Source organism: Oryx dammah, unplaced genomic scaffold (genome assembly GCF_014754425.2).
Source record: "Oryx dammah isolate SB20612 unplaced genomic scaffold, SCBI_Odam_1.1 HiC_scaffold_27, whole genome shotgun sequence".
Taxonomy (NCBI): domain Eukaryota; kingdom Metazoa; phylum Chordata; class Mammalia; order Artiodactyla; family Bovidae; genus Oryx; species Oryx dammah.
In genome coordinates, this window is record NW_024070211.1 from 110,670,745 (window position 1) to 110,683,925 (window position 13,181).

The window sequence follows — 13,181 nt, forward strand, 5'->3', positions numbered from 1 at the left end:
GAAAAGATGCTCAACATCACTAATTATTCTCCAGGCAAGAGCACCGGAGTGGGTTGCCATTTCCTTCTCCAATGCATGAAAGGAAAAGTGAAAGTGAAGTCGCTCAGTCCTATCTGACTCTTAGCGATCCCATAGACTGCAGCCTACCAGGCTCCTCCGTCCATGGGAGTTTCCAGGCAAAAGTACTGGAGTGGGTTGCCATTGTCTTCCCCATCACTAATTATTAGATAAATGCAAATCAAAGCTACAATGAGGAACCACCTCACACTAGTCAGAATGGCTATCTTCAAAAAGTCAACAAATAACAAATGTTGGAGACAACGTGGAGAAAAGAGGAACCCTCTGACACTGCCGGTAGGAATGTAAGTTGGTACAGCCACTATGGAAAACAGTATGGAGGATCCTCAGAAAACTAAAAATAGAATTAGCACATGATCCAGCAATCCACTCCTGTTGGTATACCCAGACTAACCTGTAATTCAAAGATACACACATCCCTATGTTCATAGCTGCATTGTTCACAATAGCCAAAGCATGGAAATGACCTAAAGATCCACTGACAGATGACTGGATAAAGAAGATGTGGTCCATGTACGTAACGGAACACTACTCAGCCATGTAAAAGAACAGATAATTCCATCTGCAGCAACGTGGATGCAACCAGAGATTATCACACGAAGTAGAGTAGGTCATAAAGAGAAAGACAAATACCACGTGGTATCACTTACTTATGGAAGCTAAAATATGGCACAAATGAATCAGAAACAGACTCAGACACAGAGAACAGACTTGTGGTTGCCAAGGTAGGGGGAATGAAAGCTTGGCAGTTCAGGGTCGGTAAAGCAAGCTACTACATTTAGAATGGATAAGCAACAAGGTCCTACTGTATAGCATGGAGAACTACATTCAGTATTCTGTGATAAATCAAAATGGAAAAGAATATTCAAAAACAATGTTTATATGTGTATAATGAGTCACTTTGCTGTACAGCAGAGATTGGCACAACATTGTAAATCAACTATACTTCAATTTAAAAAATTAAAAATAAAGAAGATGACTCTTTGAAGACAGATACACACAGAGATAACACCATGTGACTACAAAGGTAGGTGTTGGAGTTAGGCAGCTACAAGCCAGGAAACACCAAAGATTGCCAACTAAACATCAGAAGCTAGGAAGAAAGGAGTCTCCCCAGGTTTCAGAAGGAATATGGTTCTGCCAACCAACACCTTGATTTCAGACATCTAACCTCCAGAACTGTGAAGATGACACACTTTTGTTATTTTAAGCTCCCACTCTGTGGCATTTTGCTATGGCAGCCCAAGGAAACTAACATCAGACTAATGCCTTCATTCTGCCTTCCTCTCCCTTCTCCCTCCTAAGTACCAATGACAGCAGGGTCACAAAACACCGGTAGGACAAGGAGGAGAACCTGAGTTGTTCATTCAGAACTTGGCTGGATTCCTGGCACATTCTAGGTGATTAATAAATCTCTGTGGATTGAGTGAACTTTTCCAGCATTTACTAAGGGACTACTCTTTGCCAGGATTACCTAAAAATGTGACAATATGTCTTAAAAATCAAGAGTAGACAATGAATAACATTCCACCTTTCAAACTGACAGACAGCTTGATAAATATTACTCACCAAAATGTCTTTCAGAATCCCCATCACACATGTAAACATCACTGTGTTGATTTGCTTTCTGGGCTTTCCTATTCCATTCATCTATTTTCAAGTAATGCTCCACCTCTTTTCCAATTCCTTGCCCCCCTCTGGTGGAGGTGCTAAAGAATGGGGGAAGGTATGAAAAGCAGATGGCAGGAGAGAGAAGCACACCCCAAAGCTGATCACGAGAGACTGTGCACCACTGTCAAACTGTAGAACAAGCACTCCAAGCACGCTGCAGACGTCAGTATCTAGCGAAGGCTTAGCAAGGCACTTGAAAAAGGTTTGCCCAAAGACAAAAGAACGAAACGAGAGTATTCTGAGAGTAACTTTGTTGAACATATGGAGTGAAAAGAGCAAAGAAAGGTATGTCATGCAGTCTCATTTTTATAAAACAATGACAAAAAATTCCTGTGTATGTATGTGTGTGCAGGAACTGTTTATGTACATTTATGTATATTTGAGATTGTGTGAGAAAAAGGTAAAACCTCATGCGAAGAGTTGACTCATTGGAAAAGACTCTGATGCTGGGAGGGATTGGGGGCAGGAGGAAAAGGGGACGACCCAGGATAAGATGGCTGGATGGCATCACTGACTCGATGGACGAGAGTCTGAGTGAACTCTGGGAGTTGGTGATGGACAGGGAGGCCTGGCGTGCTGCGATTCATGGGGTCGCAAAGAGTCGGACATGACTGAGCGACTAAATTGAACTGAACTGATGCTCTTTTAGTTTCCTATGGTTGCTATAACAAACTGACACAAACTTGGTGTCGGAAAACAACAGAAAGTAGTTAAGTTCACACAAATGGAAAGTAGAATGGGGGTTTCCAGTCGGAGAGAAAGGAGGGGTTGTTACTGAATGGGTATAGAACTTCAGCTGTGCAGGATGAAAAGAGTTCTGGGGATTAGCTGCACAACAATGTGAATGTACTCAAGAACTAAATGTACACTTTAAAATAATTAAAATGATAAATTTTATGTTCTGTATGTCTTACCATAATTTTTTAAAAAGCTTGACACATTTCAGGTAAGTATTACTTTTAACCCTATTTTGGAGGAAACGAGGCATTGAAACTTGCCCAAGATTACAATCACTGTGGCAAAGTGAAAGTGAAGTGAAAGGGTTAGTCACTTATTCATGTCTGGCTGTTTGAGACTGCATGGACTGTAGCCTGCCAGGCTTCTCTGTTCATGGAATTTTCCAGGCAAGAATATTTGAACGGATAGCCATTTCCTTCTCCAGGGGATCTTCCTGACCCTGGCATCGAACCCAGGTCTCCTGCATTGCAGGCGGATTTTTTACTGTCTGAGACACCAGCAAAACCCAGTAAATGGCAAAGCTGGGATTCAAATCCAGGGCAATCGACTCTAAAGATCTTCCTCGTAATCACTATGATATATAAAAGATAAAATAGTCTCTAATTATTGAAAAAAAAAAGACAAAAAGAAAAAGACACCCTCCAGAAAAAACAACACCCACAAAGTGATTCTCTTATAGTTCTGAAGGCCAGAAGTCTGCCATCAGCTGTTCTGGGCCAGAATTAAGGTACTGGGAAGACTGCAGTCACTCTGGAATCTCTAGGGGAGAATCTGTTCCTTGCCTCCTCCAGATCCTGGTGGTTGCTGGTGTTCCTCAGCTTGTGGCTACACTGCTCCAATCTCTGCTTCTGTGGTCATACTGCCTTCTCCTCTGCTGTATGTGCCAAATCCCCCTCTGCTTCTCTCTTATAAAATCATTGTGATTGTATTTAGGGCCCTCCTGGATAATCTAGGATAATCTTCTGCTTCAATATTCTTAACTTCATCACATCTGCAAAGGTCCTTTTTCCATGTAAGATGACACTGGTTTCAGAATGAGAATCTGCTGTCTTTCGGGGGCCATTCTTCAGCCCACCACACATACAGGGGAAGGAGCAGCATGGTCTCCAGCCTCCAAGGTGAGCCCCGATGATCCTTTCCTCTGGATGTGATCCTTTCCTCTTGATGTGTGAGCCTTTCTGTAATCTCTTCCCGCACTGAACGAGGGTGGTCTCTGTGTTCAACATCTGGTGGAGCAGGGACAGAGTGTGACTTCCAGGCTGAGTCACAAAGGGTGTTGGGTAGTTTCTGCTTTGCTCTTTTGGATAGATTGCTCTGAGGGAGACCAGCCATCACGTGAGGATACCCAGGCAGTGCTGTGAACAGGCCCATCTGCAGAGGAACTGAGGTCTCCCATCTACAGCAGGCACTGTGCTGCCAACCATGTGAGTGTGCCACCTTGGAAGTAGATCCTGGACCCCCAGACAAGTCTCGAATAATGAGAGCATTCTCAGAACTGCCCAACTACCCAGCTAAGATTTCCTGACCCACAAAAACATATGAGACATAATAATGTTTATTGTTTAGATCATTAAATTGCGGGATAATTTGCAGCACAGAGAGTGATATGGGAGAAGGAGAAACCAAGCCAAACAAACAAACAAACAAAACTATCCTGAAAAAAATTCCTCTTTCTACCCCTAGCATTATATATTTTAAAAATTCCACAGAGAATATTTTGGGCTCACGTGGTATTAATCTCTGAGAAAAGAGACAGATTTGAGTGACACAGAGCATTCTACATTCTCAGGAGCAGAGAGGAAAGAGCCCATAGTTTTGTTGTAGTTACTCTGCATCTTCTCATGCTGAGGAGTATAATTAGTATTGGTTGTTACTGCTTATCAGTATACATCCTCTTTCCTTCCAGTAATAGTGCTCCACTTTCCCTCTAGGGAGCTACTCTGGAAGAACATAAAGGTGCAAGAGAATGAAAAAAGAGCCTATTTGAAAGCAGGATTGATTGAAAAATAAATAAACAAAGGAAGCCTCTGGATGCTCGACTTATAACTTCAATAATCTGTGTGAGTCATATATTTAAAGGAGAACCTAGGTATGTGTGTGTGATGCTAGTGCACTCCTCTTCTAACCCTCATAAATTCCCTGGATAAAAAAAGATGACGTACACGCTGTTAAAAAATCCAAAGCTTTCCACTGCTTCACAGTTAAGTATAGATTAGTTTAAAGCATTCTACAATATGATTCAATCCATTATCTAGTATTCCCTCCCTCTCTATGGTTAAAACATTGTATTTCTCAGCTCAGGGCCGCTATAGCAAGGTGCCATAGACTGGGTGGTTAAAATAATAGACATTTATTTATAACAGTCTGGAAGATGGAAATGCAAGATCTGGGTGCCAGCAGAGTTGGTGTCTGGTAAGATGGTCAACACCGAAATCAGACTGATTATATTCTTTGCAGCCAAAGATGGAGAAGCTCTACACAGTCAGCAAAAACAAGCCTGGAAGCTGACTGTGGCTCAGATCATGAACTCCTTATTGCCAAATTCAGACTTAAATTGAAGAAAGCATAGAAAACCACTAGACCATTCAGGTATGACCTAAATCAAATCCCTTATGACTATACAGTGGAAGTGAGAAATAGATTTAAGGGCCTAGATCTGATAGATAGAGTGCCTGATGAACTATGGATGGAGGTTCATGACATTGTATGGAAGACAGGGATCAAGACCATCCCCATGGAAAGAAATGCAAAAAAGCAAAATGGCTGTCTGGGGAGGCCTTACAAATAGCTGTGAAGAGAAGAGAAGCGAAAAGCAAAGGAAAAAAGGAAAGATATAAGCATCTGTATGCAGAGTTCCAAAGAATAGCAAGAAGAGATAAGAAAGCCTTCTTCAGCGATCAATGCAAAGAAATAGAGGAAAACAACAGAATGGGAAAGACTAGAGCTCTCTTCAAGAAAATTAGAGATACCAAGGGAACATTTCATGCAAAGATGGGTTCGATAAAGGACAGAAATGGTATGGACCTAACAGAAGCAGAAGATATTAAGAAGAGGTGGCAAGAATACACAGAAGAACTGTACAGAAAAGATCTTCATGACCAAGATAATCACCATGGTGTGATCACTCACACTCACCTAGAGCCAGACATCCTGGAATGTGAAGTCAAGTGGGCCTTAGCAAGCATCACTATGAACAAAGCTAGCGGAGGTGATGGAATTCCAGGTGAGCTATTTCAAATCCTGAAAGATGATGCTGTGAAAGTGCTGCACTCAATATGCCAGCAAATTTGGAAAACTCAGCAGTGGCCACAGGACTGGAAAAGTCAGTTTTCATTTCAATCCCAAAGAAAGGCAATGCCAAAGAATGCTCAAACTACTGCACAGTTGCACTCATCTCACACACTAGTAATGGTCAAAATTCTCCACGCCAGGCTTCAGCAATACATTAACCGTCCATTTCCAGATGTTCAAGCTAGATTTAGAAAAGACAGAGGGACCAAAGATCAAATTGCCAACATCCAACATCACTGAAAAATCAAGAGAGTTCCAGAAAAACATATATTTATGCTTTATTGACTATGCCAAAGCCTTCGAGTGTGTGGATCACAATAAACTGTGGATAATTCTGAAAGAGATGGGAATACCAGACCACCTGACCTGCCTCTTGAGAAACCTATATGCAGGTCAGGAAGCAACAGTTAGAACTCGACATGGAACAACAGACTGGTCCCAAATAGGAAAAGGAGTATGTCAAGGCTGTATATTGTCACCCTGCTTATTTAACTTATATGCAGAGTACATCATGAGAAACACTGGGCTGGAAGAAGCACAAGCTGGAATCAAGATTGCTGGGAGAAATATCAATAACCTCAGATATGCAGATGACACCACCCTTATGGCAGAAAGTGAAGAGGAACTAAAAAGCCTCTTGATGAAAGTGAAAGAGGAGAGTGAAAAAGTTGGCTTAAAGCTCAACATTCAGAAAACCAAGATCATGGCATCTGGTCCCATCACTCCATAGGAAATAGATGGGGAAACAGTGGAAACAGTGTCAGACTATTTTTCTGGGCTCCAAAATCACTGCAGATGGTGACTGCAGCCATGAAATTAAAAGACACTTACTCCTTGGAAGGAAAGTTATGACCAACCTAGATAGCATGTTGAAAAGCAGAGACATTACTTTGCCAACAAAGGTCCATTTAGTCAAGGCTATGGTTTTTCCAGTGGTCATGTATGGATGTGAGAGTTGGACTGTGAAGAAGGCTGAGCACCGAAGAATTGATGCTTTTGAACTGTGGTGTTGGAGAAGACTCTTGAGAGTCCCTTGGACTGCAAGGAGATCCAACCAGTCCATTCTGAAGGAGATCAGTCCTGGGAGTTCATTGGAAGGAATGATGCTAAAGCTGAAACTCCAATACTTTGGACACCTCATGTGAAGAGTTGACTCATTGGAAAAGACTCTGATGCTGGGAGGGATTGAGGGCAGGAGGAGAAGGGGATGACCAAGGATGAGATGGCTGGATGGCATCACAGACTTGATGGACATGAGTTTAAGTAAACTCCAGGAGTTGGTGATGGACAGGGAGGCCTGGCATGCCGCCATTCATGGGGTTGCAAAGAGTCGGACACGACTGAGCGACTGATCTGAACTGAACTGAAGACTCTCTTTCTGGCTTGTAGACAATCACCTGTGTGATTTTCTCATTGTGTCCTCACATACCCTCTTCTCTGTATGAATGTAGTAGAGAGAGAAAAAGAGAGATCTCACGTGTCTCTTCCTCTTCTTTAAGGATCTCAGTCCTATTGGGGTAAGGCCTCAATCTTATGACCTCATTTAACCTTATTTCCTCCTTAAAAGCTCTGTCTCCAAATATAGTCACCTTGCAGTTAGGGCTTCAACATATGCATATTGAGAGAAGGACATAATTTGGTCTATAACAGATATTCACTGCTCACTAAATACCCTCATGTTTCCTACCATTTCCCAGGCTCCTTATGGTCAGTCGGGGTCATGTGACTAGTGGTAGCCAATCAACTGCAGCAAAAGACACTTCTGATTAAAGATTTTAAAAGCTTGGTGCAGGACCTTTAGTTTTCTCTACTTTCCTCTTAATGACTCAGAAGCCATATATACCAGTTGGTGAGGTACAAGATGACATGGTCTGCATTAGCATGGGTCTTGAAAAGACTATGCTGCAGCAATACCCACCTCTGCCCCACCTCGCCTCCCCTGCCCTCCCACACCCCCACCCCCACCCCCACGTCAGCTTGCACTGGACATATATTTTGAATGAGAAATAAGTCTTTGTGATGTCAAGCCTTTTGATATCAGGGTAAATTTGTAGTTAAGAAAAACCTTGGGTTTCCTAATTCTTAATCCTTATCCTTGGAATTACTAAATAAATGGAAAGATAGTTCACTTTCATGGATTTGAAGTCTTTATTGTTGTTAAAATGGCAATACTCCCCAATCTGTATATTCAACATAATTCCTATTTAAAAAATCTCACTTTTTAAAAACATATTTGACAAGCTAATCCTAAAATTCCTATGGAAATACAAGTGACTTCAGAATATTGAAAATATTGAAAACAATATTGAAAAAAGAACAAGATTGGAGGATTCACATTCTCAATTTTAAAACTTACTCAAAGCTACAGTAATCAAGACAGTATGATACTGACATAAGGCTAGATATATATGTATATGGAATAGGATTGAGAACCCAGGACTTCCCTCGTGGGCCAGTAGTTAAGAGTCTGCCTGCTAATGCAGGGGACGTGGATTTGATCCCTAGTCTGGGAAGAGCCCATGTGCCGCAGAGCAACTAAGCCCATGCGTTACGACTACTGGAACCCACGCACCCTAGAGCCCGTGCTCTGCAACGAGAGAAGCCACTGCAGTGAGAAGCGTCACAACAAAGAGTAGCCCCACTCACCGCAACTAGAGAAAGCCCGCAGTTAGCACCAAAGTTTCAGTGTAGCCAAAAATAAAAAAAGAAAAAAGAAAGTGAGAAGCAACTCACAGATTGGGAGAAAATATTTACAAATCATATATGTAATTAGGGTCTTATATGCAGCATATATAAAAAACTTTTACAACTCAACAATAGAAAGAAAAAAATCAATTTAATCAATCCACTTGGGCAAAGGATCTGAACAGACATTTCTCCAAAGAAAAAATTAAAATGGCCAGTTAGCACATTAAAGATGCTTAACATCATTAGTCATCAGGGAATGCAAATCAAAACCATGGTGAGATAACCACTTCACACCCACTAGGATGGCTGCAAAAAAAAAAAAAAAAGGAAAAAAATTGTGGAGAGGATGTAGAGAAATTATAAGCTTTGTGCCTTACTAGTGGGAATGTAAAATGGTGCAGCTACTTTGGGAAATGGTTTGGTATTTCCTTAAATAGTTAACATAGAGTTACCATGACCCAACTTTCTACTCTTTAGTTTATACCCAAGAAAATTGAAAACATATATCAACAAAAAAACCTATACATGGATGTTCATACCTTATTATTTATAAAAGCCCCAAAGTGGAAACAATCCAAATGTCTGTCAGTTGTTGAGTGGATACACGTGTTCTTTTTTTTTTTTTTTAAGATTTGTTGTTTATTTGTTTGTTTTATTTTTGGCTGAGTGGATCTTCATTGCTGTACCTGGGATTTATCTAGTTGCAGCGAATGGGGGCTACTGTTTGTTGCATTGCACAGGCTTCTCATTGCAGTGGCTTCTTTTGTTGTACAGCTTTAGGGTGCACAGGTTTCAGCAGTTGTAGCTTCCAGGCTCTAGAGCACGGGCTCAACAGCTGGGTGCATGGGCTTAGTTGCATGTGGGATCTTCCAGGACCAGGGATCAAACTGGTGTCCCCTGTATTGCAAGGCAGATTCTCAACCACTGGACCACCAGGGAGGCCCCTACACATGTGTTCTTAAGGCCTCCTTAATTTCTGGAATAATCTTTACCTGATCCAAACTTAGAGTCAGCCATTTCTCCAAGTTCTGGTATTTTTCATTAGTGAATTTAGAACCCAAGGTCTGGGCACTGAGTGTACTCATTGCTACTGGGCTAGTTGCTTCTAGGTACCATCAATGGATAGAGCTGGATTTTCTCATTTTAGTTCTAAAAGTAATGCATCCAAATTTATAAATTTATACAATATCTACCCAACTCTTACAGTCTTCTGTGAGTATTTATGCATTTCCCTTGATGGAGTCCTATATACCAGACCCCCAAGGAAGCAGACTGCATGGAAATCCATGGAAAATGGTGGAACATGTAGTAAGAAAGAGAAATAAGTTTTAGTTACTGTAAGCCTTTGAAATTTGGGATCATTTGTTACAATCAGCCTAATCTAGCCTAATCTGACTGTTAACAGTAATTACGCACAAAGCGCTGCACTAGATCCAAATAGCCATTTTAATATAAGTAGCAAGAAGTATTAGGAAGTTAAAATCTTGTTTGCTTTCACATAAATCAGTAAGGCATCAGCAGAGTAGAAGTCCCATCAGAAATTTCAAACTGGCCAAATTTTGTAAAAAGCATCTGGTACTCAATTCTGAAATAAGAAGGGCCAGTTTCTATATAACAGAGGTTAAAACTCTAGGAGAAACAGGGTAACAAGGGCCATGTTTTCCGTATAAAAATCTCTTCACTAGAATATGAGGACTTCATGTCACTGTACAGATTTATGAAGAAAACAGAATTCTTAATAGAGCCTCGGGCATCTGCTCATATCATGGAGGGAAAGCACTCCCAGAAGCAAGTAGACAACATTTGCCTAGAACCTGCTATTATTACATTCTGTGCATATGGTAGCTAAAAACTCATTAGTTCTATAATTCTGGCTGAAGTTGGCAAGCCACCTCCAGAAATACTTCATACAAGCAAAGTGACAGAAGGCAATTTCCTTTGTTACAGGATGAGCTGGTTAGGGTAGTGGTCATGCACATACACAAAAATCAACCAGATAAGAGTGAAACTGCTCGTATGAAATTTATTCACAGCTTTTGGTAAGTCAGTGTTCATGTCACTGGCCTCATGTTTGTCATCTAAGAATACAGTATTGGTCTGACTTACATAATTTCTTTCAAATAGGATTAGAAAATATATTTCAGTAGCCACCATGAGACAGATATATGTTTATTTTGTAGAAACAAAAAACCAGAGTGTAGTCACTTTGTTTTAATTTTCCTCCCACAGGCTCAGTTCCTTCTGCAGGGAACTGTTTGTTTCCCTCCCCATCCGCATGGTACCTCATGCGGAGTACCATCCGCATCCTCTTTCTTTAAGTAAAAATGTCCCGATAATATGTTGAGGCTCCCTATGACCCTTCAACATGAAGAGCTGACCCCCATCCTTATCCTCAGGCTCTAGTGATGAATACAGGACCCAAACTTGACCAATTAGAATGTCAATATATCCTCTCCTCATAACTGGTTCAGAGACGCATACGTGACCCAACTTGGGCCAATGAGAGACTCCCTCAGGTTTTGTGCTGAAGTATTTACAAAGATACTCTCTTTCCAGTGGATAGAATGCAAGCCTGGAGTTGTTTTTGCAATCTTTGCTACTACTTCAGCAGAGCCTGTCAGACAATGCAGCTGTAGAGAAAAGCAGAACTAAGAGATTCCTGACTTCATCTTTTGTGTGAAAATGAACAGTCGCTCAGTCCTGTCCGACTCTTCGCGACCCCATGGACTGCAGCCTACCAGGCTCCTCCCTCCATGGGATTCTCCAGGCAAGAATACTGGAGTGGGTTGCCATTGCCTTCTCCAGGGGATCTTCCCGACCCAGGGATCGAACCCTGGTCTCCTGCATTCACTTTAACCTCTGAGCCACCAGGGAAGTCCTGGATCCAAATAATCTCAAAGCCACAACCCAGGGCCTTTTTCATTTAGATGAGTCAGTAAATATCCTTTTTACATTTAAACCAGTTGAATTTCTTTCATTTGCAACCATAAGAATTCTGACTAACAGTTACAGGACAAACAGCCAGAAAAATATAGTCCTCCCTGACCTTACTTATCTCAATGACAAGTCATTGAGCCAGAAACGCAATACAAATAAAATTTCTTCCCAATATAGTACATTTTCCCCAAAGAATCTCAAAGCATTTACAACCTCAGAAAACAATACCCTGGAATGGAAGAGGCACTTTGAAAAGAAGACCTAACTCTTGTTCATCGAGTTGAAAATAACATCAATCTTTTCCTGAGAACAGGCTATGTACCAAGAACTGTACAAGGTATTTTATAGCTTTACCTTATTTAACATTCACTATTTTATTAGGTTGGTGTTATTATGCCCACTTTATAGATAGGGATGTGGAGGCACAGAAAGATTTATTTTCCTGAAGTGATTCAGCTCAGAAATGACCTCTCCAGCATTTAAATTCATGTCTTTCTGGCTCAACGTCTGTGCTCTTTTATGCAACACTGCTCATCTCTTTACTTATGCTAATGTTACGTCAATATTAGCCTTTCTATCAATACTTGCCCACTCACCACTGACAACTGGCCTTCTGCCTCCTAAAGTCCTAGTTGCATTCTGTGAATCAGACACTTTACCTGGCAAGGTAATTAGATCCATTCATTTGGATATTTAAGCGCTGGACCTAGAAGGATATTCACTCAGTGGTAGATTCTTGACCTGAAAAGGCATATATGTTACTGGTAAGATGTACGTTTTTAATGTAAGGAACAATATGGTCCTACATCTTTAAATTTTTCAGTAATTTACTCATGTTCTCATGTATAACTTTTCTAGGATCTCCCCTGTGAAGATTTCCCCTTGAACTGTCTGAGACTCTTGGGGTCTTTCTTGGTACAAAATAATCCACTTAGTCAAACCTCAAAAAAGAAAGAACTGGAAATGTGATTGGTTCTCTAGCAGTATCAGTCTTGTTTCTGTTACATTGCATTATGTTTCAGTGCTGACCTCCTGCTGGCTGGTGGATGCCTGCCCATCTCAGTTAGCCTGGATTCTCATACTTGGCGTCCAAGATCAAACCTTGGTTGACTTGCATTCACTTATCCAACACAATGCGGGAGAGCTGGGTCTCACAGAGAATCCAGCTGTCGGAAGTTTGTGTTTAATCCAGGTCACCAGTTTATCCTTGCCCTTCCCTCTTGGTGCCACATTTTTTGGAAGCTGTAGTGTCCTGTTCTACCTGAGGACAGGCCCATGTTGGTTGACCTTGATAGGTTATTGAACTTTAATTCGAAAAACAGGTCTCTGCTCTTCTGTCTCAAGAAGTCTTTTCATTAAGAGAAAGGTGCTAATGGCCTTTATATTTGCATGATTAAGGAGGGTGCATTCAAAGGATTCCCTCATTAATAATGAAACTCCTGGTTTAGTTATTGTCCCCACCCAAGAACATAGACATCGCTAAAAGGTTTTCTAAAATGATACCTCACCAGGCACCCTATGCCATCTTGAGTCAGAGGTTCAACAAGTTAATTAGTAAAGCAGGCTGACTGACAGAGAAAGACATTGACTTTCTGACTTTGCCTAAAGTTCCAGTTCTGGTGCCTAAGACCTTGTTATTTTTCTGGCCCTTCCTTAAGTTCCACCCATGTTAGTAAGGGGCCACCTCTGTTCAGGAGTTCATATTGCAGGTCAAGTTTATATTCCAGGGGAAGGCAACTTCATAGTATAAAGGGCTAATAAAAGGTAATTATTTCCAT